The sequence below is a fragment of the Aphis gossypii genome, chromosome X (assembly GCF_020184175.1).
Source record: "Aphis gossypii isolate Hap1 chromosome X, ASM2018417v2, whole genome shotgun sequence".
In the NCBI taxonomy this organism is placed as follows: Eukaryota; Metazoa; Arthropoda; class Insecta; order Hemiptera; family Aphididae; genus Aphis; species Aphis gossypii.
The window spans coordinates 27,809,214-27,835,402 of NC_065533.1; the positions used below are offsets into that span (position 1 = coordinate 27,809,214).

Here is a 26,189-nt window from a genome sequence, read left to right on the forward strand (position 1 = left end):
TGAACTATTGATATACGAGTACTGAGCACTTTTATTTTCTTTGTGAACCAAATATTTGCTGTGAATTGAAATTTCGAGGTTTATCCTTTGTTATAAGACGATTTTTGCAAGTTCTAAATTTTATAAGTCATATATATTTTATAAATTATGTACGTGCCTATTGTTTTTTAGCGGCGGGACAATAAGTTATAGATTTTGTTAGTATCACGTTAGATAAATAATATTTGTGGAAAGCTCACCATGAGTGATAATATTAATTAAATAGTGACTCATCTAAGAAACGAGACACCGTCGTAGACAATTTACTAGATACTAATTCTATATTTATTAACTGAATTACAAAAATAGAATTTCGATGACATTTTTAAATTAAAAAAATCTTTTAATGCTTGAAAAAATCAAGTAATATTGCAGTACTCTATATATTTCATTGTTTTAGTCACCAATTAGTTGCCTATTTATTTAATACAATTGACTAATACTCAAATACTCCAAAATACAACAAAATTGATCATTGTTTCCGAATAAATTCACTCATAAAGGTAGGTAAAAATGTATACGATTTTGAGTTTAACATTTAAAAACTCATTAAAATATGAGTAAAAGAAAATGAATGAAATAAAATAAATGTTATATGTAAGTACAATATAAACCACTAAAATTAGTATACCCAATTTCAGAAAAATAACTAAAATAGTATTTAATTAAAATATTCTCAGTTGTAATCTATGGTGCTTATTGTACTTTATATAAATAAAAAAATGATTAACCTGTAAACCATAATATATTTTATAAAAAAAATCGAAAGAATGTTTTTGACCATTTTTGTAGACTCAATTGACGGTATAGAACTTTTCATATTTATTCTACGAATTTCCATTATTGTGTTATTATTAATATTAATCGCACGAAAATGTGTTTATATATTTATGAGTATGATTGCAGTATTCGCGATACTGAAATGAAATGACTATTTTAAAATCATACGAGTGTACGAAAACTATAATAGTATTCGTTATTTGCAAAACTTTGACGCTTATTGTATGAATAATTAATGGTAGTACGTACGATTGTAAGGTTTATACATATTTTTTTTTAATAACACACGATTTCACAGTGTGAGTGCACGCAATAAAAAAATAATATTGAATAAATCATTTGATTTCACACTCGATGTATTAACTGCGTACATGTGCATACGCTGTAAATACATTGTCTGTGTAAAATATACATATTGATAATAAATGTAATATTTTTCGACCGAGTTAAAGAAGACGTATACTGCAGGAACGTGGACTTGAGTATAAAAACTAGCTGGTTACATCCCCTCATGTACGACAAGAAATTTAACAAAATTGATATACTAATTTTTAAGTAAATAAAAGATTTTAAGATAATTGATATTTTTGTTTTTAGTAAATATAAATTTTAAATCAACATTTAAATAAAAATGTTGGTACCAAAGTTAACAAAACTCGATTATTCATCGTAACACAACGAACGTGGGCAAGTCCATGCTCTAGTATATTATTCTTTATTTCGATATATTTTTCAAAGAAAAATTGAATCGTTACAATTGTTTATACTATTTTTAATATCACTTTATTCTTTAATATGTTAAATCAATACCAAAAATATTGCGAGTATAATCAAAAACCAACCAATGATTATTAAAAGAAATATATGTATTCATTTAGTTATTTTTAACATTGAACTGTTAGTTTAGTGTCGTTTATACAAATAATATTAATACAATTTTCATAACTTCTGATCACATATCAAACGTATAATGTTGGTCATATAAATACAATTTTCTATTAAAAATACCCCATACTCGCATGCGTTGTCTCCGTCTTACAAGTGCGTAACATGGAAAATTTACGTTCAGCAGATTACGTTTAGGCCGTATAGCTCTACTGTTTTAAAAACTAGAGAAAACGACCTTTATGAAACTTGCTAGTAAAAACATTATTGATGTTCATATGTTGTTTTTTTTACGATTATTCAGTTTTTAAGTGAGTTATGAGCATTTTTAATTTATGCTACGTATTATATACGTATAACTTGCTAAAAAATTAAAGTATCATACAAAACCAATATACAAACACAGATTATGTTCTTACCATCAAGTTTCATTGTAGGTCGATTTTCTCTAACTTTTAAGCTAACAGAGGTAAACGTGATTTGTAGAGTGTACATTTTCTATGTTACGCACTTCAAATGGAGACAACTCATGCGGGGGGCGTCTTCTTATGAATATTGAAGGAATTTTATAATTTGATTTTAATTAAAAATACATTAGTCTTATTGTTTTTGTTTTATTAATTAACTTTCATTACTAGCCATATTTTAAATTAGTTGTCTAATTTTTTTTTTACTTTTTAAAAAAGGGTATTAATAAATTATTTATTTTGTAGAATTTTGGTATTTGAAAATAATTTTATACAATAATATTATGTTCCAAACTTTGATCAATTATAATAAAATTTCAATATCTTTGAAACTGATTTTGCCTTAAATAAAAATATTATTCATTAATTTTATATACTATGTATCGGTTCATTTTACATACCTATTGTATACATTTTAAACTGTGTGTTGCTTGAATAAACTAAGGTTATACCTAAGTTATTAAAACTGTGTTGGACACAGCGCATGTAAAAACACGAAATTAAAACGACCGTATTTTTTTCTGTGTGAAATGTGGATCTTAACTAATATTGTTTTAAAATAATGAGATTGAGTAGTATAACAGTAGTATGTATCGATCATAAGTATTGTACTATTGTGGGTTCAATTATTTATTATGCATCAACGGTTGGTATTATTTCCATAAAAAATAATATTAAAAAGGAAATGTATTAAAATATAAAATATAAATGCAGCAATATTCAATTATTTGAATAGTTACGTATCATTTATATAAATAATAAAAATATACTTTAAAACATATATCAATTATACGGTTTGGTTATGATAGAACCTAATAATTATGATGATACTATATTACTTAATAAACATTAGGTATGTATTTTACGTTATTGATGTTATTTATTTTAAAGCTATATATGTATGTTTTTTTTGTTATATAATAATATTCGTTTTTATATACATTTTAGTTTGATCAAATAACTATTGAATTTAATTTAAAATTAAAACTTCGAAATTCCTTAAAACCATTTATATTGTAAAATATAAAAACAATTTTTTAATGTAACGATTATTTTAATAAATATATTGCAAGTTTCTTCAACATTCCTGCATAATAATAACACATACAACAATAATGAAACTACAAGTATTCAATGAAGTTGTATTGAAATGAAAATAAATGTTATTGGTTTTGGCTTTTATCAATCACTTTTAACGATATCGACAAGATGCACAGTTTTCCTTTCGAGAATTCCGTGAATGATTTTTTTTTATTTATTTATTTTTCTCGCACCTACTAATATTAATATTTTCAGCGTTACAATATGATTTTTGTTCATAAATCTGTCGAGTTGGTAAGCCCGCGAGATAAGTAACCTGTGACCGCTATTATTATTAAAAATTCAAAGAATAATGAAAAAAAAAATAATCAAAATGCGCCTCGGAATTTTTTTTTAAGTAAATACCAATAAGGAAAAAACCTTCACATCAAAGACGGCTTTTATATAATAGGATCCATTTGGCAACATAATATATTAAATAGAAAAAAAATTCAGATGCGCTATTATATACACGCAATCGATCCAAAAGTAGAGGAAAGATAGATTCACTATTTTTTTTTTCAAAATAAATGTACAAAATATATTTTATTAATTTATCTCCTAAATATTATTATAGAAAATAATATTACTAGCTATTTATAGACCTCTCGGAAATAAAATACGAAAAACTGTTCGAACCGACCACCGCTGCAGTTGATTGGCATCTATTCAATACTACAGCATACTCCATATATAGTTTCAGGTATATGCGGTGTAAACGTATAAAATGGCTAATTCGGCGTACATCGCCCATGGTCGAATGCTGCGCTCAAAATGTCGCTATCGATGTGCGGAAACATTACGATGTGTGCATAACGACTAAAATGTAGGGCGACGTGAAAATGATAAATCCTAGATGTGGATACTTCGCGCGGCACTGGATCAATACAGGGTGAGTGAACACTGTGATACAACGATTTATTAACGATCAACTGCAGTTAAGCGAGATTAGGTCGGTCGGTACTATATATATTTACGCGTTCGCGGGTTAAGTCCCTCACAGCTATCTCGGAATTGGATGCACATTTCTGCCAGCGTTTGTTATACTGATCCCGTTCGCTTGCTAAAAAAAAAGAGTCAACAAACCGCAATAAAATAATCTTCGGTGAAAAAAAAAAGAAACTGTTCAACGTAAATTTATCACCGACCCTTGTATCGACGGTATTTTATGTGTAAAAAAAAAAATTGTATCGTTTACAACCGTAAACTGCCGTTCGTAAGATGATTGGAAATTCGTTTTCGCAATACAGTGTAGTAGAACTTCTTATAGTTTTTATTGTAATATGGAAATCGATTGATGACAATTAATATATTTTAATGTGAATTCAATTAGGTAAAAGATGTATACATGATTTACAAAACATACTAAACCTATGTGTTCTTTTATCAATTATTTTATTCAAGTTCTGATTTCTTACATTTATTTAAGGATACACTTTTTACACCTATGGACTACAAAATGTTGTTTTTTCAAACATTTAGATTAGTATATCGATTTTTGTTACGATTCTAAATAATCCATAATTAATTTTGTTTAACGAGATCTATTCCTCCTTATTAAACTATTAATTATAGTAATTTTTTTTAAACATTTAAATCAATTGTTACTGATTTACTAAAATAAATATCTATAATAGAAATCCAATTTCATGTCTACATTTCTTTCTAATTTTTTTTTTCATTAAATATATTATTATACCTATGTCTTTTAATTCGCAAACAGCATTTTTGAACCCAAAAAAAAATACATTTTATAGGTAATGGTTTTCAAAATCATGATCATAGACTCATAAAATGGATCATATCATATTCTAAGTACGATAGTCCTTAAGTATTGTTACAAAGACATAAAATAAAAGCAAAATTATATTTATAATTATTATTATACTTAGACATTTTTTTAAAAATTATGTAATTCTAATAGATTAATATGAATTCCTATAATTTTTAAACTATACTATTTTATTACTCATAATTTAAAAAAACTGTATTATTCTTACAAAATGCCAATAATCGAACAGTATTATAATGCTTAAGTCTATTACTTCATACACACATAATTTCTCGTGTAATATAATTAGGATAATTGTGTGTTGTATTGTTATATAGATTAAATATGTAAAAATGTAAAACCATTACATAGCGAGAAACATAAAGCATGAGTAATTTCTCGAAAAGAAACATAAAAAACGAACGATAATAAATTAAAAATACAGAGCTGGAATTAAATTAAAATCATAGCGTGGTAACTCGATTCCACGGGTCGAAACATCACGATTATTATTATTTTTTTTTTTTTTTTTTTGTTTTGTTTTTAATTCGATTGTTAATTAATATCTCAGTAGCAACGCGTACACAAGATCTGTTCACAAAATATTCGTAGGAGTTCTTAACAATATAAAAATAAAATGAAATCGTTTACGTAATTGTACTCGTTTTGTGTAATCTAATAATAAAGATTGAGCCGTCGTTACATCGCGACATAACGCGTTACCATGATTTTATAAATCTTTGTACGCGTGGTTTAATATTATTATAATTCTATCAATAAAATATAATACAATCAAAATTATAGATAATATTACGATTTGGAGATACGAAATACACGTAAAAGAGATGATTTAGTTTAAATTTTAATCGGATCGATAATGACTTCGTCGTTGAAAATACATCATTTTTGCTGTTTTTTTTTTTCGTTAGCGAAATCAAGTAAGTGACTGCTTACAACAATCGTAAAAACCATATAGTTGCTGTATTTTATTGTCCACCTACTGTGTAAAACAAACGTAGCAATATTTTAATACAATTATAATATTATGTCATGAAAGGCGCGAGTAACAGTTGTTCAAAATAATAATAATTATAGTATTATTACCTAAACGTTGTTTAGACAGTATAATATTATGTTTATTAATATAATAATGACTCTATACAATTTCGAAATAATAGTTTTGCCACGGTAGGAGGTACGTAAAGTATAATAACGTAATAATATACAAAACGTGAAAATGTTAATTGATTAGTTCTTTTCCATTAAAACAACAACAAATAATGTCCGTAAAATTGTTTCGAATAACAACTTTTTTGTTTTCGCCCACAGCCGCCGAATGCTAATTAACCGCGCATTGTGATGTTGTTTTAAAGTTTTAACAATAATGACAAATTGGCCGCAGAGGCGTGTGCTAATTATACGGGCAAACGGTATTGGCAAATTATAAATCCGTAACGATGATTATTATCAATATACGCAATACCGACCGACAGTCAGCAGTGTAGACGAATAGCGTACACTATACGCGAGTGGACCCGCGTAAAACAATAATAATTTATAATGACGGTGATAATAATAATTATTAAAATATTTCCGGTGATAGACGTGCGGTCTAAAACCAGTTAATTTGGCGTAGGTACGCGATAAAAACGATTTTGACGGAAGCCGTGTTTACAACATCAATATAATAACTGTGCAGGGTACCTATACGCGCGCGTGTAACGACCTATTGTATTTATTTAATAAATTTCGACGCGGCCGATTGCCGGACGACTATATTGCGCCCAGGTCGGCTTTTTTGGCGAAAAACAAAACAAACACGAACCGCAGAGGTAAAGTATGTTCGCAGGACTGTATAAATAAAATATTTATAATATGCTGCCACCGTTGGTATATTTGGAGTTCCGTTGGTTTAAATTGGACCGTCGATCCGCGATCACGTAATTTTTAACGAACTCGCCGCACATAACGATGTCGGCTGCAATAGTGATTAACAACCAATTATGCGTTGACGAACCGTGCAAGTCCCATCACTCGTCCGGATACGTATTCAGCAGAGGGTGTGTAAAAATAATGTGTAAATCTGTCGGCGAGGTTCAAAATAAAAATTTTCCAAAAACAGTGTCGATTTTCCCCAGTTAGTATTTCGGTATGTTCAAAGTGTCTATTTGCCACCAATTATAATATTATAATAATATATTATTTTTACCTAATACGAAGTAATCTTACGATTTCAATACATTCCAGGATTTATTTTACACGTTTATATTTGTATTATTTCGTCAATCGTGTTACAGGTAATAATATACTATATACATAATATAGTATTATATGGGATCTTAAAATATAATATGAAATTCGAAAAAAGGTCAAATTATGTTACGCATATTATAATATGTACAATGTACATAATATAATATGTATGTGTATGCTGTTCTGCTGTGTATAATATATTTGCGGGCATATGATTCCAGGTTGGTAATAACTATTATTGATGACAATTTATTTTTAAAAAAGTTTTTATGTCGTAGTATCATTATGTTACCGGTTTATTTTAATTTGGATTATATTTATTAAAAAGACCTATTTAAGTGATTATAGAAAAGATTAAAGATTATAAAATTGTACATTTAATTGACCCACATAATTTATGCACATATGTATGTACTATGTATATAGAAAAAAATAATTGTTTATAACAATCAAGAAGAAATTTTAAAATTAAACATAATTCTGTATTTTGTTTTTTTTTGTTTTTTAGTAAGTACATCAAAAACCGGGTGGAATGCTTTAAACGGAAAATTCTACTAAAGAATAAAGACTTTTCCGAACGCCGAGTTTTAGGACGAAAGGGATGAATAAATACAACCATTATGAACTCCTCATTATAAAATTGTAATATTCTCTACTACCGAATAAATGACGTTAAAAGTCTGTGAATATATAATATGAAATTACCGTACGCATCGAGACATCGACTTTATTGTAATACACGTAACACATGAGTATTGTCCACGAACGAGAAATGCATTATTGATAAAAATTATTATTAATACGCACTATATTATGTTATTAAAATGCACACGACTATAAAATTCTTTTCACGCGTTCCTATAAATATAACGGTTAAAAAAATACTATTTGTATATACATTTCCCTGGGAAAACCCAAAAAAGTTGCGATTGTGAATTATAGAAAATACCAAATGCCACAAAAAATTATAATTTTTTCAGTTATTAATAGTTGATAAATAGGAAAGCTTACATTAGTGTGTCTTTTTTTTTATTCTTACTTAAGTTAAACTAATAAAAATATTATTTTACTAAAAATTAAAGTATAATAATTTTAAAATGTAATAACTACAGTTGCGTTCTTAGGATCTTTCAATGAAAGGGGATGGAAAAAATGGTTACATCATAAGCCGTAAAAGTTACCAAAAGTAGGCAAAACGTGTATTACTAATATGCAAGAAAATAAAGGACCTTGGTGGAGCATCTATCTCCTGCGAGAACGCCTATGAGTAACTAGTTGTAATATCCTATTAACGTAATAAAATACAGTAATTAATTTTCAAATTCAGTTAAAATTTTAGTTATACTACTCAACTACTGATTTTTACGGTTACCGGTATTTTTCCCGAATCAAAATTCCCGAATGGTATTTTATCCGAAAATCCGAAAACCCGAAACCTTTTTTCCCGAACGCCTTTCCAAACGATAATAATAATAATAATATCGGTGTAAAATATAAATCAGCGACGGTAAAGTGCAATAATGGCAAACATGCGATTCTACATGTGCCCGTTTATCGCACGGAGAAAAAAAAGATTAGAAAAGATTAGAAAAGATTAGAAAAGATTAGAAAAGATTAGAATGTATAGCAACAGCTGTATTTTAGTTATAATGTATAGAAAATACATACCTAGTCATTACAGCTCACAGTTATAACAACATTTTTAAATTTTTAAAAATTTTTATTTCGGAAACAATAACCGTCGGGAAAAAGTCGTTCGGGAAAAAAGGTTTCGGGTTTTCGGATTTTCGGATAAAACGACATTCGGGAAAAAGTTCATTCGGGAATTTCGATTCGGGAAAAACGGCGGGTACCGATTTTTACTGATTATACAGTTTTTTTATGAACATTTTCACTTAAATATTTTGTTGGCTATTCATTTTAACACAAACTACACATAAATATTTTAGATCCATTTATTCTCTATATTCACGAGTTACTTTAGATTGCAAAGTGAAATTTAAAAATGTTATCTTGAATACTTAAAATATATGAAATAGCTTAGGTGTGACTATAATATTGATGGGTCTAGAGTGACCAGCAGTCTAGAAGTACTGAAAATTCAAAAGACCTAGATCAAAGATTACCATAATATATCCAAAAATTATTCATCGTTTCGGTTATTATCTCCGTTATCGTTGTATTTATTCAGTATTTTTGTAACAATGAAGTATTGAGTGTTTAAAATATTAAAGAAATAAAAAAGGCTGAATTATTTTATAAATTGTATATAATATAATAATTTATTATTATTAACGGCATCAAAATTTTTATTTTAGGATTACATTTTTTTTTTTTAGTACTATAATTTGAATTATTTATTTTTTTGTTTTAGTGCAACAACAATCTGAGAAATGCATCCTAACCAATAACCTATCAATTACAGTGAATATTAATACATATATCTCAATTTTAGCCTAATATTTTTAAAGAATATAAATAGTTTTTAAATTTAAATTTATCATAAATACATTTTTCAATATTCAAGTATTATTAAGTTAAATACACCTTTATTTGAACTCACAATTTAACAATATTTATAAACTATTACCCATCTCCAGACACACAATATCACTAGACACGCAATTTATAGACGATAGGTAAATGTTTGTATTATAATAATAGTGTATCACCTACGACGCGTATTATAATAGTATCGTTAACGATAGAAATCGAAAAAACATTAACTTATATATTATATATTCAAATCTTTTTGGACTAGGGAAACTATAGCTTCTCAGAAAATTAATAATTTATTATAATAATACTCTGTATACATATATATTATATATAAGTCAATAATACCATTAGACTTAACGTAGAATTTGATGTAGGGAAATTATAAACCAAACGTGTGCAATAATTAAAAAGGAACTGCATGGTCAATGTCAAAGTTACAATCACAAAAGAAAGTTGATTATCTCTGAAACGGCTGTTATATAATTATAATACAAAATTATTTACTCACCAGAGACATTTTTATGGGTGTAGGTAATATCTATACGATGGGTGATTTTTTCATCAAACAATAGTCATTATTTTAAAATTTATTAATTATGTTTTTGAAATATTAAGTGTTGTTTTATAAAAATTGCTATATTATATTTTGTAATTCCATTCAGTGTAGTCTAATATTTTTATGTTCTAAAAAAAACTTAATTGTGTGAGGTATAGGTCAAATTCAAAATCTCCAAGAAATACCAAACTTTAAAGTACAGTATTACAGTATGGCTGCAGGGATGTATTCGTGTACGCGGTCATTGTTAAACGGAAATAAACTAGTTGTGGAAGTCGGTGCTTCGATAGTATCTACACAGTAGGTACTAGTCCTTCTTTGACCGTCAAAAAAGTGGTTTATTTTTTTTTTTTAAGAATATGTAATATAATTATCGGGTGTTTACGCATTATGATATATAGGTAGGTACACGCCCCGACATGACGTGTCCTTCGCAGTACCTTCGTCAGGTAGAACTATGGAATTTCATACTTTTCCACAATTTATAACGACGGTAACGGTTAATATAACGATGGTAATAATAATTATATAATAACAGCAAACGCTAGCGGGTGGCGAAGGCGTAAACTTCGAGGAGGGGCTAAATGAATTTCATTTTTGACGCTCGTTGGCACGACGTCAACGGTTTTTGTTTTTGACGAAATAATGAGACTGGTCGGAAGTTCAGCTACTAATAATAACTGTTACAAGGAGTTTGTTCTAGTACAAAAATATACATGTTTTATTGTTATTATATTACTATTATGCATATTATATAAAAGCATACTAGCGCTCGTCTCTAATAAGTATAATAATAATATTACGTTATATTTTGGGAGTTATTATAAGTACCTACTGAACTTAAACAAATCAGTGGACACTACCGTGGATCAAATGCGATGTTGTGCTCAGATTTGGAAAACAGTACAAGAAGCCGATATTTGGTTATTCAACTCGAAGATATTTAAAATACATACATTTACTTACAATAGTTCATTAAAATAGTCGAAATGCTATATAAGGTTTACTGGATGGACATTTGTTTAACCTTAAATAATTTTGTATTAGTCTGTTGTATAAACATTAAACGGAAAAAGAGATCCCAACAATTATTTTAGGGTGCATAAACTCCCCATACTAAAGCAATCGTTTCAGACAAAACGTTTCGTGCTATGGATTATTGGACGTGCAATGGTTTCAAGAATAATATACGGTCTTAAATCTTAATTAATTTCCAAATTGATTCTTTACGATATCACCTCGAAAATTGGAATTCAACGGCATTAACAGTTTTAATTTACGTGCAAATTCCAATATAATATATAATATAGTCGGACAACATAATAATATCAAAAAAAAAAAAAAGTAGGCATCTAAATTAAATTACGTTTTTACCACCCGCAAAGTGCGTCTTGTGCATCGGTTGAAGGATATGGCCTTATTTGTGTATATAATAAAATTACATATTGTGTAATATTACATGGGCCAGTACGACCATTACGAATTTATACCCACCGGATCTGTGCAGTAGCAGCCTAAGTAAGCCCCTTTAGAGACAAAACCGTTTTAATAATATATATTTATATATGTATATATAATCGCAATAGCCAAAAAGGTATAACGAGTTTATTCTACACCGACTACCGGTCGTGCGATCGAAGACGACGGTATGGTGTCATAGCAGGGTTGACGGACGAAGATTTTACTACCCAAGAGATGCTTCCATAATGTCGTATAATACTTATATATATATGGTGTTATTACGCACGTCTACCGATCACTATATTACCCCTGCAAACGTTCCGTCCCCCCGAAAAAAAACGCCATCCCGTTCTATACCGTACGCACTACTCACCCGCCTCCGTCGCGCAGGTCCCTCGTGCCGAAACGAGACGAAAGACGCAATAGTTATTAAAGAAAGAGGCGCATGTAACGACGTGTCAAAGCCACAAGACAAGACGGTGGTGGCGGAGGCATATATATTGGATTTTTCGGAAATTGAGCGAACGAAATTCACCGGCACCCCTCACCGTTTCCGGCCGGAAGTGGATTAAAGGTCTTTTGCACGCGCTCCCGCAAAACGCGGGAGGTAACGAAGGGCTGTACACTACATATATGATGTATAAATATATATATTAGGTATACCTATAATGTGTATATATATATATATATAATATAGCTTCTATAGTATACTATTCACACATACGCACACACAGAGGCAGCACTGACAAATCGACGTGTGTGCGGGATAGTATATATATAGTATATTTATATATGCGAGTTAAGTGAGATTTTCGTGTCGTCATCGACTCTGAAACGATTTCAGTGGAATCTCCCGTCGTATACTCCGGAAACACTATACGCGTAAGCCTAAGTATATAAAGTTTTTATTCGCTACCACTACTGCTGTACTATTTACTATTTAAGTACAGATATATACGAACGAACGAGCGATAGTGACTATCATCTGATTAAATGGCAAACAACTGGCGCGGCGTGCGTGAACTCAAACCACAAAAATTCGATTATTATAGTTTATTTTAATAGGCACATGATATTATTCTAAATATCTACTCGATTTGTTGAATAACAAAACGATAAATATGCGATGGTGTTCTTAACATTATTATTATTATTATTATTACATAAAGGTGTACTGTTTAGTGAAAATGGTTTATGAACCATTTAAGTCAAAACATCAAAGTGATCAACACTTCCAATCAACTTTTTAACTCCAACATATAATAATATGTGATATATTTTTTTAACTAAAAATTAAATTTTTCAATAATATTGTTTATAATTATATTTTAATAAAATTTTTAAAAAGTTATTAATTATATTTTGTTATAATCATTATTTATTAGTAGTTTATTAGGTACAAATTGTGTTTGTTTAATCTTTTTAGTGTTTTACCAACCTTTAATTTAAATTAAATTTTTTAAATGTTTAAATATGCTTTTTAAATAAAAATTAATTAAGTTATATTGCAATATCCAGTGTTATTACGTTATTATGTATTAGTTATTACCGATTAAAAAAAAAAAAAAAAACAAAAAAACATTTCTATTGATACTGTTATCCCGTAATACGAAAACCGAGATATATTCTTTAAATGAAAAATTGATTTACATATTACTTTAATAGATCAATCAATATTTTTTATATTTTAACATAAATTGTATTTAAAAAACAAACAATTTAATAAGAATACTATCTTTTTGTTTGTATATTAGTAAATAATTACAACTCGACAATTAATAATTAAGCAAATAATTGAAAACCAAAAAAAAAAAGTAAAAAAAAAACATTGATTGGCCAACATAATTTATGGTATGCCAAAAATAACTTGTATATACACCACCCTCCTTTGTTTTAAGTTTAGAAAAATATCAAATTAAAAACCATTGGAGGAAGTCACTCTAACCATAATTTAATATGGATATTTAAGACTATAATTTAAGTGAATCTAAATAATATACTATTGTCTAATACATTTTGAAACATGTAAAATAGATATTAGTGTTTTAATAATTTTGAATTTTAAACTATGTCATACAAGCGAAAACAGTCTTAGCTAAAGCAATATTAAAATCAAATAAATACTTAATACCATTGTGAAGTCAAACTGTCGTTTATACAATTAAATTCAATATTATTTGTTGATTTGTTAATTGGATTTGAAAATATTACCTGAAACAAAAAAACAAAAAAACATTCAAACATATAGTTGTGAAAATAAACTCAATTATTGAATTAATAACTACACATTGTATAATATTGGCCATTGTACGGTATTATATTACGTTGTATCCGTTTATTTAATTACAATAACATAGAAAAGACCACAGTTTTACTAAGAACTATTTGTGCAATAAACTTATAAACTATTCCTTAACATTAAATGTTTGAACAGTGGCAGTAACGGTGTGTTGAAAAAAAAAACAAAATTGAAAATAACTAGAATTCGTTATACGAGTCACATAACATGTTTGCTTGATTTCGAAAGGTGTGTGAAAAACTACGACTTCGATGATGGCCTATCGTCTTATCAACATCAGTATTGATGTGATTAGGCACATGGTTCGACCGTTCGTGAGTTACAATTTCTCCGGCGCCCACGATGTCCACTTCGCGATAGACAATATTAATAGTAATCTTAATAATACGCAATACTTTTTCTTCGACATGCACTGCGATAATACAAAGTCTGTCTATTATAGCATTATAAAAGTGAATACGACCGTCGTCAATACCAAAGGTGGTCATTACGCGCCACTGCATATAATATTATACCACGCATCAGATGCCGACGCCACTGCCGTCTAGGTATTTTTTTAGTCGATAAATACGTGCAATACAAGTACGGTGCATGAGAGTCCTGTATATAGGCTGTATATAATATAATATTATTATTTTATGTTCTAGACTTCCAGTAAGTGAGCCCGCGTGCGTGTAGTGTGTACACACTATACAATATAGTGTACACGCACTTGGCATTTTAGTGCGCTCCTTTCAAATCGACTCTCACGAGAGCCAGATGGGTCTACGCGGGTATAACATTATATATCGTAATAACAGCCGAGCGGAGTCAGAAGATGGGAAATAAAAAAAAATATACATATTATATTATTATATAGCAACTAATAGTGTATATGTGCACACTAATTGTATGATATGGGTACGCGTAGTTGCGTAGATCTACGCGGAGATCATCACGACGATGGACGACGAATACAACTCTCATCGCTCTGTTATTACGTTGCAAGAGCATATAATTATAGTATAAATTTCGTATATTGTGCGATTTATTGTATGATATTGTGCGGAGAGAAAAAAAAACCGTCTGGAACGGTTTCGCGGAGATGCAGGCAGAGTTGTACCGTCATCGCAGTCTTCCGCGGCGGTGCAACTGCGTGTGCGGATGGAATGCAAATAATTAGGACGTTCGCGTATTAAAATATATAATAATGTGTACGAGTTTTGTTTGAATAATAATCATCGTGTATAATTATTATTATCATTATTGAAACGCGTACGCTGCAATGAGTTCGACTATATAATAATAATATAACATTGTACTTCGAGTACCTTATGTACTTGCGCACTCACCTGTGCGTAGGAGATCGAGTGCTCGAAATGCATAGATGTATATGAAATATTATTTTGTGTTATTTTTATGGAATCGCACATTGTTTATTGTGCTCAATTAATTTTAGCGATCGAAATAGGAGTATAATATCAATGGCAAAGCCGATCTAACGTCATCTTCAATATTTATCATTAAATTTATTTATAAGAGTTTGAATATTATGTAAATTTGTAAAACACAAAGTACCGAGCTATTGCAAAATAATGAAAAAAAAAATTATCCGTGCAAACGTATCGTTTAATATTTAATTAAAATATATCTTTCATAAAATCGATCACATTTTTTTTTTTTTTTGAAAATAAGCCTCACATCCCGAGTTAAAAATATTTCTCGATTTTCTTTTTATCAATGTATTGGTAAAATAATTACGGCTTACCTTCGGCTTTTTACGAAATCGATTTAGATTAGTATACTGTTACCAAAAAAGAAAATATATTATGCCCATATATACTTTTAACCAATTATTTATTTAATATTATGGTATAGAGGTGAAAAAAAATAATAATAACAGTGTTTGTGTAAAATAAACAATCTAAAATATTCGGTGATTTTGAAATTGTTTTCAATTTAATTGTTCCATCGTTTTCACGAACAAATTAAATTTTAATTTTTACGTTTCCATTACTGAAATGCCACAAATCACAATACCAGCTACCACATTAAATTCAATAATGTTTAATCTAATAATATATTAATTCAAGCGGAACGTTGAAACTATTTGTAGATTTACGGCCGACCAACCTACAAAAATATCTTTTGAACATATTTTATTTTTTTTATTGTTATTTTTTGACTAATATGAGAGGAACCAAAACAAATTATTTATCTCATGCCCATATAATACATACGTGTTTCGAATGCAAACGCAAAATTTCAATGTTTTTCCCCGTCTTCTAAATTCATCAACGAAACATTTTTTTCCATGGGTTTAAAGATAAAATATTCAGAATCCAAAAAAAAAAAAAACATATCTCAAAACTTCAATTTATTTCACAAAATCATATTATTTAGATAGGTAGCTAATATATTATTATATATACGTATATATTTGATGTACAAATATAAAGAAATGGAATATTGTTTTGAGTCAACCCCGCGAGATGGAAATAATAAATTAAAATTGGATATCTGCTGAGTTCCATATAATGTATAATGAAAAAAGAACGAAATGACGCTGAATGTAGGTTGGGACCTAGATTGCATTATGTTGTATATGTATAATATATACTATGTCGAGCTGGTGTTTTCATCCGTAATTCCTACTTGCCCCGGGCAGTCATCTTAAGACTAATTTTCGTTTGCAGTGCACGCGTGTATATATATATATATATTACTCCGGCGCTGCTGAAATAGCCAATACGTTTCTGCGCTTATTTAACTCCGTCTGTGCCGTCGTCACATTATATTATAATGTATTCTATATTGTCACCGTTCCACGTGTAAAATAAAACTTATTTCATTCCAAATGGCGAAACACCGGCGGCACTAAAATCCGTTGCGTTTCAGCCCCCGTTGCCGCCGCCGCCACCGCTACTTGTCAAGTCTACAATAGCTTTTTATTATTCACTCACCGCCCATCATCACCACTGCAGGTGTATAAGTGACAATTGTTTGGTAGGTACACAAATAAAATTTTAAAATATTCTCTTAATGTTGTGTGTACACGCTATATACGCGACTTTACTCCGCCGCCACGGCAGATGATATTCGGTTTTATTTGCATAGCGCATCGCTGAACGGACGCGAGTCACGGGGTGGAATGCGATTATAAAATTGTCAACACTCGCTAATACTATTGCGATTTCTGTTTTTTGTTACAAAGTATACCGCGTGTATACGTATATGACATATTTAGTACTTGGTCTCCAGTGTGTTTAGTATATAATATACTTAGTAACAAAACACAGAAATCGCAATATAATTAGTGAGTGTTATATGTGTATATAATACATACATACACAATTATATAATATAGGTTTTACCAAATTGTATTGTGCTCTTAATAAAGTACATTTTAAATGTTAGTTTGTGTTTTATTAGTTAGGTATACTCTAGCAAACCGGTAGGGACCCGATTCACCGAATAAGCAATATATAATATTATACACATAATGTAAACAGGATGAATTGTCTATAGATTCTAGATTTTAGTCTCTATAACGATCACCCCTGTTTTTCTATTAATAATGAATTTCTAGGAGTAAGTTTCTTTTCTTTTTAAAATGAAAATCACATTTTTTCTAAGTAATTTTTAATTAGACGTCTTTTTTGAACATTTTCGTTAGCTTAAATTGAATTTTGAATGATCACTAAGTTATTGTTTATTAATTATTACAATGTAATACTGATGACTTAAAGTTATTTTATAAAAGTTAAAGAACTCAAAAACTATACTTAAACATTTTGATTTTAATTTAGATATATATATAAATTCAAATAAACCATCTGATTAACATTTTACAAACGTTAAGTGTGATTTCCATAAGGAATAAAAGAATTATTCCTGTATTATCGCTAGACACTTTTTTTTTATAATATACATAATATCTAAAAATTGAAAATATGGTTCTTTAGTATACTTAAGTGTTTCAAAATCAGAATTTGAATATATTTATCAGAAAAATTAAAAGTACTTGATGAAGGTTAGGTATAGTATTTACTTAATGTATTTACATTTTTAGAACCTATTATAGGTACTTGTATATATTTAAAAGGTTCATCTATATGTTTAATGTGTCAAATTTAGCTTACACTCATTCAGCTACTTAAACTGTTAAGTAGAAACCTATGGAACCACCAACACACCGCTACGCTATGGATTTTTGAGCGATAAAAGAAATTCTTGATACTCGGCACTGTGCCGGAAACAAAATTGACCATTATTCGAGATTACATCGCAAGCTGTTTACCACATAGTCACTAACGTGCACTCGTGAAGTGAATTTTCCGCAATGTGTGATAATAGTTTATAATAGTAATAATAACTGTGATAATAATTCGCGACCAGATACGTTACAGTAAGTATATAGTATACGTATATATAACAAGTATAATACGATTTTCGTTTCTAGAATACCAAAATACAAAAAAAAAAAAAACCATCAAATGTATATTATTATAACGAGAAAAGGGACTCGCATAACCGACGACAATTACCCTCTGTACCTACTTTATACTGTATACTCGTCGGCGACAAGGCAAATTTCAAGCCACTCTGATATTGATGAGCTTATTAGCGTGCTAGGTATCTACTGTATATACCTATATATTATATATATACAGAAACCGCAGTTCTCAGCTCGAAGACAACACTTTACCAAGGTAATAGTGTTTTTGTAATAATAATAATAATAATAATAATAAGATTGGAATACGGATGTGCAGTGGACGTAAAAAGAACGAGCGGAACATGTTCTTTATAAAAAGAACACCACGTAATTTCACATTATATATAACGAACACTTAATAATAATTATTATTTTAGTTTAAAAACATCGTACGACAGTGGCACTTTACGTAGCTTATGCAATATAGTATAAAGATGGTAAACAGCTAGATATCTTTAGAAACGAGGCCACGTTCATTATGCACCACAGTGTTTAGGTACAATCTTAACCTAAGTCACTTTCGTATTTTGAAGTTTTAGACTCAGTTGTATATACACGAACAAAATTTACAGCATAATATCTATGAATAACTGTATAATATATAGTTTAAATAAGTATAAAACTAACATTTTTAGTGATTTGATAAATTTAACGTCAATGCAATATAATATAATGATGACGGGTTATGTGCAGCTTGGACTGAGAAGGTTTTTGGTTGGTCTTGCATTAAAAATAGGATTTTTCTTCTCTTTTTTATTTTAATGAGACGTTATTTTATTTGATTTTTTAACTCTTGTCTAGAACGATCAAAAAATATAAGCAGAAACTCCGATTTTTTTCACCCTCGTCAAATCCATGACTTCAATCTCGGTGACACGCTGAGAGCTTTAAGATTTACCATCTAATTGGTTGTACCGTAAGATTTGCTGCTGAAAGCTGAATTTTCACTTCATCCTTATAATGTAGTAATGGAGTAGCTGATATAAAACAATAATAATAAAAAAAAAAAAATATATTTTTTATACTGTTTTCATTTGATATAATAAATCAGCCATTGAGTTTCTTTTTAAAGCTTACACATTTAGTTTTCGATTAAAAAGTTATAATATAGTATAATTCACTTTGTTTAATTATAAATTATAATGTATGCACTATTATATGTTTTTTTGTAACATAAAATACTTTTTATTCACTAACAAAAATTAAATTATAAAAATTATTTAAGTAATTTATAATTTGTATGCATTAAAGTATTCAATAAGAAATACATAAAAACATAATGCATGAATAGGGCTTGATTGAAATAAGTGTTGATACTATTTTTAATTATTTTTTTTTTTATTTCTACAATATATACGTATTTGTCTAGAACGATTAGACTTTATAATTATGAACGTATTTAGGTTTATATGTTAATGCAAGAAAAATATTTATCTATAGTAATAATATCAAATAATTTTTTTAATGAATAAATTAATTATTTAAAATATTAAAATATATATATTATATGGTACAATAATTAGTTGTTCACCGACTAAAACTTCATTTTATTATTTTACGTCACATTTTATTGACTATTTCATGAAATGTTTACTTAAATTTTAAGTGATTGCGCTTATTCGTTATATTATTCAGTTATTTTTCAAATTAAATCAAAACAATGAGTATTATAATAAAATTCATTATAGCAATCAAAATAAGCAATTGTACATTTGTTCGTATTTTACTACATACGTTCACATTATATCAAATGTTTCACTCATTTCATTCAACTTGTTTTTAATTAATTTAAGTCTATTTAGTTTAGATGAAATAATAATCCACACACATGCCAAACAACTTACAAACACAGATGCAAACATATACATCATGTTGGCCGTCAAGTTACACTCTTATTAATTGGTTTGAAAAAAAAATTAAATTAAACGCAGTAGGAACATACCATTATTAAAAAAATAAAAAATAAAAACTAAAATAATAAAATAAAATAATGTGCTTTTATCATTTAATGGTGCAAACATAATATATTATTTACTACCTCACTTCATGATAAAATTATAATTGTTCAGTTTAAATTGGATTACAAATAATGCATTTTATGAAATTTAAATTATTTTACAATACTTTTAGAAGACTAATTTGGGATTACGTTTTACAACAATATGATTTTTTGATAATTCTCTTTAGACATAGTCAGAAAAAGCAAAGTATAAAATAATAGTGTTTGTACTCTAAAGAGAGAGAGAGAGAAAGAAACGAGAGTCATAACATCGTTATTATTATAGTAATAATATATATATATATATTTTTTTACTAAATCTATTTTCATTATTTCAAGACAAACGGTTTTTTTTTACCCAATAATGTGTTAAGCAACCTTTTTTTAATTAATTTAATAGGTGTACATTGTTTTTTAGTTTATAACAAACAAAAGTGAACCAAAAAATGTGTTGCCATGACAGTATCAAGGTACTTTTTTTATCAAGCATTTACAGTATTCTAAATATTATATATATGTGTGAGTGTGACCCAATACGCTAGCTATATTATAAATATTCAAATAATCGTTTTTTTTTTTTTTTTTTGTTACCGACCGTATAAAATCAAAATATTACACCATTCGAGCACATAAACTCAGCTGTTATCTAGTGTACCAATTATTTAAAATTCCGTTGTTTTTTACTGCTCTCGTTTTCATTACCTACTCAACACAAACGAGATGACTACTACTACACTACGCGTGTTATTGTTTTTAGTACTTAAAGGATATTCGTTCATCCATCCGTGCACATCGGTATGTGTTACTGTCGCTGCGACAATATACCATCGACGCGGTTATTGTTCACAGCACATGGTAATAATATAATGTCGTTTATTGTGGTGGTTGTGGCGATGACGGTAGCGCCATGTAATTCACTCGTGCTCGAATCCTTCTGTCTCGTTGCAATTATCAATAGTGGTGGAGTTTTTTTTTCCGACCACTACAGCACACATAGCATAACATAAAATACACACAAACCACTTAAGGAATATTATTAAATTAGACACCAACGAGATTTGCATTTATTATGCGCTTCCCCGTTTTTGTTCAAAAGCCACGCGAACGACTAGAGGGGACCGCGTAAAACTGGCACCGCCGCCGTCACACAGCGTATATACTATCACTTTGTGATACACACATAAATACTGTTGTATACATATCATAGACATTCGTGTGTTTGTGTGTATATTTATATACGTATTATATACATGCGCGTATACTGGTAGTGCCTATCATCCTTCTCGTTTGGAATGAAAAAGGGAAAATGTACGAGGATATTATTATCGGGCTCGGCGTATTGTCTGCATCGCGACTAAAGCGCTCAGTGTCACAATACGAATGAACGTCTATCTGGTTTTTATTTCCCGAAACGGAAGTGTTTTCCATCTGGAAAATGACTCTGAAGGGAACTGTTACGTTGCCGTCATTGCTGACTACAACGACGATTGCATATGTGCTCGCGTCAGATGTGTTCTCATTCTTCCTCAAACCTCCTTCCGCCGACTGCTAACTCTACCACCCCTCCCCCTTATCAACGTACGCCAACACATAAGAATCCCACTACAACCTTTCAGTGTGTCCTGTTTTAACGAATACGTCCACTTACAAAAAATATAAAGAGTTTAACAATGTCGACGTATTTTTTCGATCAGGTTTTTCTCTATATAGGTGCGTGGAGTAAAAATAATTTTCACGGAGAGACATTTTACCAATCATTATATGTTATTATACATTATCGCTTTTATACGTTCAAATATAATAATATTATTACACATTTTGTGAGATTGCTTAACACTAAGTAAATAAATTATTGTTTTGAAACAAATCACCGAAACCGTAACCGAAGGTTTATATTGGGTTCGTGTTCATCTGCCTTTCGTTTATTTGACTTTGGTCAGATCAAGACAGTAATTCAATTTCGAAACTAACCGATGCATGTTTCAAACACGGTAGATTTGTCTACTAATTATTTGTTGTTTTTTATTTTTAGAAACTATTTGTAGACTAAGCGAATTTGTGGAAAATTACTGTATAACAGTTTACTATATACTATAGAATATAATTAGTTTTAAACGTGAAATCTTGTACACAAAAGTTTCTCAAAATTTGATAATATTGCTATGGTTTTTGAAATGCATTTTTGAATTTAATTCACAGCAATAATAAATCGTAATTGTATATTTATCATATAACTGATAAGAACTTAAAATATTCTATATTTTTAACGTGTACCTCTCTAAATGAACCATTTATAAATAACACAATAATTCAACATTTAACATGACGGTAATTCTTAAACAAAATAATAAAACTTAATTAGTTTTTTCCGTATGGACAGTTGTAATTGAATAATTCTAAATTAAAAAAAAAAAAAAAAATTGGCACTTGTGTTTTATATTATTCGTAAAATAAATATATAATACGACGACTGAATACAACGCGTCGACGCATGATATTATAATTTAATATAAACGCACTGTCAGCGGGTGACAAGTGCCTAAAGCTCGAGACGTTTTTTCACGTTTTTTTTTTTTTTTATACTGTCCAGTTGCCTACTTTACATCGTTATTACCTACCCTTTCAGGGATGAAATCATAATAAAACGCACCGCACCTTTACAACAAAAATCGTATCAACCGTGCACTGACGCGGACCACGAGCTAGATATGCTGCGCGTAGTTGTACAGCTTTTGTATGTAATGACATAACGAAATATTATGTGCTTCGGAGAAACAAGTGTGTTTTACAATAAAGCACATTATGACGGGCGTATTACACGATATAATAAATAATTATTGTAATAAACGACGATAATAATTAAATAGGCAGACGTAATTAACCGGCAGCGACGAGACCGCCGATGATCAATGTCTGACGGAAAATCTGTTTTCTCTGGCCGTCGTATGGGCTCGCCGCCGCAATAATAACAGCGAATTTCGGCATATCGACAGGTCGCGGCGGAGACGGGTTTGTGGGGGGGAGGTTATCTATTATAGCGAATATAATATAATAATAATAATATTATATAGAGACGATAATATCGTTGCTGGTAAAGTAAATCTATAATATTATTATATAGTGTTTCGACTAGCACACACGCATTATATGATATAACATTAATAATGTATATAGAGCTAACTGCCACGCGTATATAACACAATGTGTATATATATATAATACGTAATATCATAACTCCTCTGTGCGATCGGTGCGAAACACGTTTACGGGGCGGCGATGTCCTGGGGGTAGGGGATGACATTAATGCAATAACGGGGTAATCCGCACGCAGTGGCGACCGGTGTGCGACGGCCCGCGGTTTTATCCGCCGCCGCCGCGCGCGCACGGCAGATTAAACTGTCGGGTCGCCGGCCGTAACAGATTGCGCGTCCGACGGTCAACTGTGACACACACACGCGCGCTCACGAGTGGGGTTATGGGGTTGTTGTTTCTCGTGTGAGTATAATATTTATATACAGGATGATTCGCCGAGCGCGCTCACCAGCCCCTGCACCCCCCCCCTCCACCTCGATTTGATCATTTAATAAGGAATTTAATCAAATTTTACAATTTTTTTTATTTTTATATAATTTTTAAATTACCCCTACTATAAGCCACCACGCTTGAAATATTACGTTTTCAAATTCTCTTTTTTTGTACCACTTAAAGAGTTCCATGTGGTGATACAAACTTTGAAGTACCCTAAACACCCCATTTTTAAGCCCTTATAAAAAAGGTTAAACATAAAATACACCTACGTAATATTTCAGTGTAACGATTATTAAATTTGAATCAATTTTCATAAGTTTTAAATGTTTACAGATATATTAATCACTAAAATGTTCAGTAACATCGTTGACCTATTGTCCTTTCTAGTCTACTTAAAGTTGAATAGCTTAGAAACTATTTGTATGGTGTTTAAGTATATATTTAAAAAATCTATTTTTAATAACCATATATTATTATTGAAGACGGTGAATACGCTTGGTGAATCACTCTGTATATGTTATATATAATATATGGGCACCTCGCAGTAGAGAGATCACCCACATATGCGCCCAAAATAATATAATGTGTATAATAATAATACGTACATGATATTATGCACTTTGCATACGAGTCTAGGGTCATGGACAACAGTAAAACGGGTGGAGGATGCGAGAAATGGCCATGATAATAATAATAATAGTAATAGTAATGGCTTGGGGGCAGTACGGCGTCGGTGGCGAATCTTTGTCGTTCGCTTATATTGTGCTTATAACATCCGCAACAATAGCCATATACCGACGGTGTATCACTGCCGTTTGACGTTTATTAGCTTATCGTTATTACGTCGAGTCGTTGGTGTATAAAAATCAGAGACTGGGCCTGTTATTTTTTTAGTGTCTTAAACGTGCAAATGAAAGTATGTAGAAAAATGACGATTTACTATGTGTATAATAATACAGTCGTATCAAAGTGTAAAATTGTTGAAAAATTGTCCATTATATTGACTTAGTGAAAAGATCTGCAAAATCACGATGTAAAATGAGTGATCACATAATAATTTATTATGGTTCAATAACAAACTGATTTATTTAAACGTTCCAAAAATTTATAAATTACGTGGCAACTCGAAAATAAACGAGCGCAAACGTAGTGTAGCTAAATTATTTAACCAGAACGTTACAGTACCATAATTATTATTGAATTATAGAATCGCGTAATAAAATCAACGGACCTAAATATCCAATACTGCACAGATGCTGAAATGATTATTTAAGGGGGAAATTGAGACAACTTTACTGTAGTTGTACACGCAAGTCAAAAATAATGAATATTCACATATTTTAATGTGATATCATATAATACATGAGACAATATTATTTGGATGCGTTGTCAATAAAAAATAACAAGTGTTTTTGAATATAGTGTTACTTAAAGTTTATAAATGTTCTATTGCCGTTAACGATAGTGGATTGAGTTTTATTTTAATAATTGTAAATGCTAGTGGTACCCAATTAGAATTTAGCCACTTAAACTAACATAACCGAGACCTCCTTTTTTTGCATATGCTTATGGAAATTCCCCAGTTTCTGAAAATGTAAATGTTTCAATCTTGTTTCATCGTGAAAATCAAGAAAATATTATTTTTTTGGTTTATTTTAATTATACAAACATTGTTGTACTAATATAAATACACTTTTTTTAATCAATATAATTATAGAATATTATCTATTATTTTTTCTAAAACCATTACACATCCCATTATTCAGAAAATTGGCGATTTAACAGTTAAAATAAAATCATGTTACAATTAATAAAATAATAAGAGACAGAGAACAAAGTTTATACCAACTAAATTTCCCTAATTTACGATTTCACAAAAATGTATAGGTCGAGTCTCTCGGCTCTCACAGAAACTATTTTGATTATATGGTCGAAAAGTTTTAATACCACAGTGTTTTGGACAATTTCTCTATTACTGTAATTATAATTATATACTTGAATTTTTATTTGTAATTATAATATTTTTCGGGTCAGTTGACAAAGTTGTTATCGAACTCTGTATAAGTACAGATAGGCAATTTTCGAACCGAAGATT

At 29.6% G+C, this 26,189-nt stretch overlaps 1 protein-coding gene and 1 long non-coding RNA gene across 2 annotated transcripts in view; one reads left to right on the forward strand and one right to left on the reverse strand.

The window, feature by feature from the left end:
- LOC114130544 (uncharacterized) overlaps positions 1 to 26,189 on the reverse strand; it is a 489,967-nt gene that overhangs the window by 203,289 nt on the left and 260,489 nt on the right. The window lies entirely within an intron of this gene.
- On the forward strand, positions 7,030 to 7,910 carry LOC126552157 (uncharacterized). The gene is made up of 3 exons (XR_007605994.1): positions 7,030 to 7,171; positions 7,320 to 7,496; positions 7,784 to 7,910. It is a non-coding gene; the product is annotated as an uncharacterized LOC126552157 (long non-coding RNA).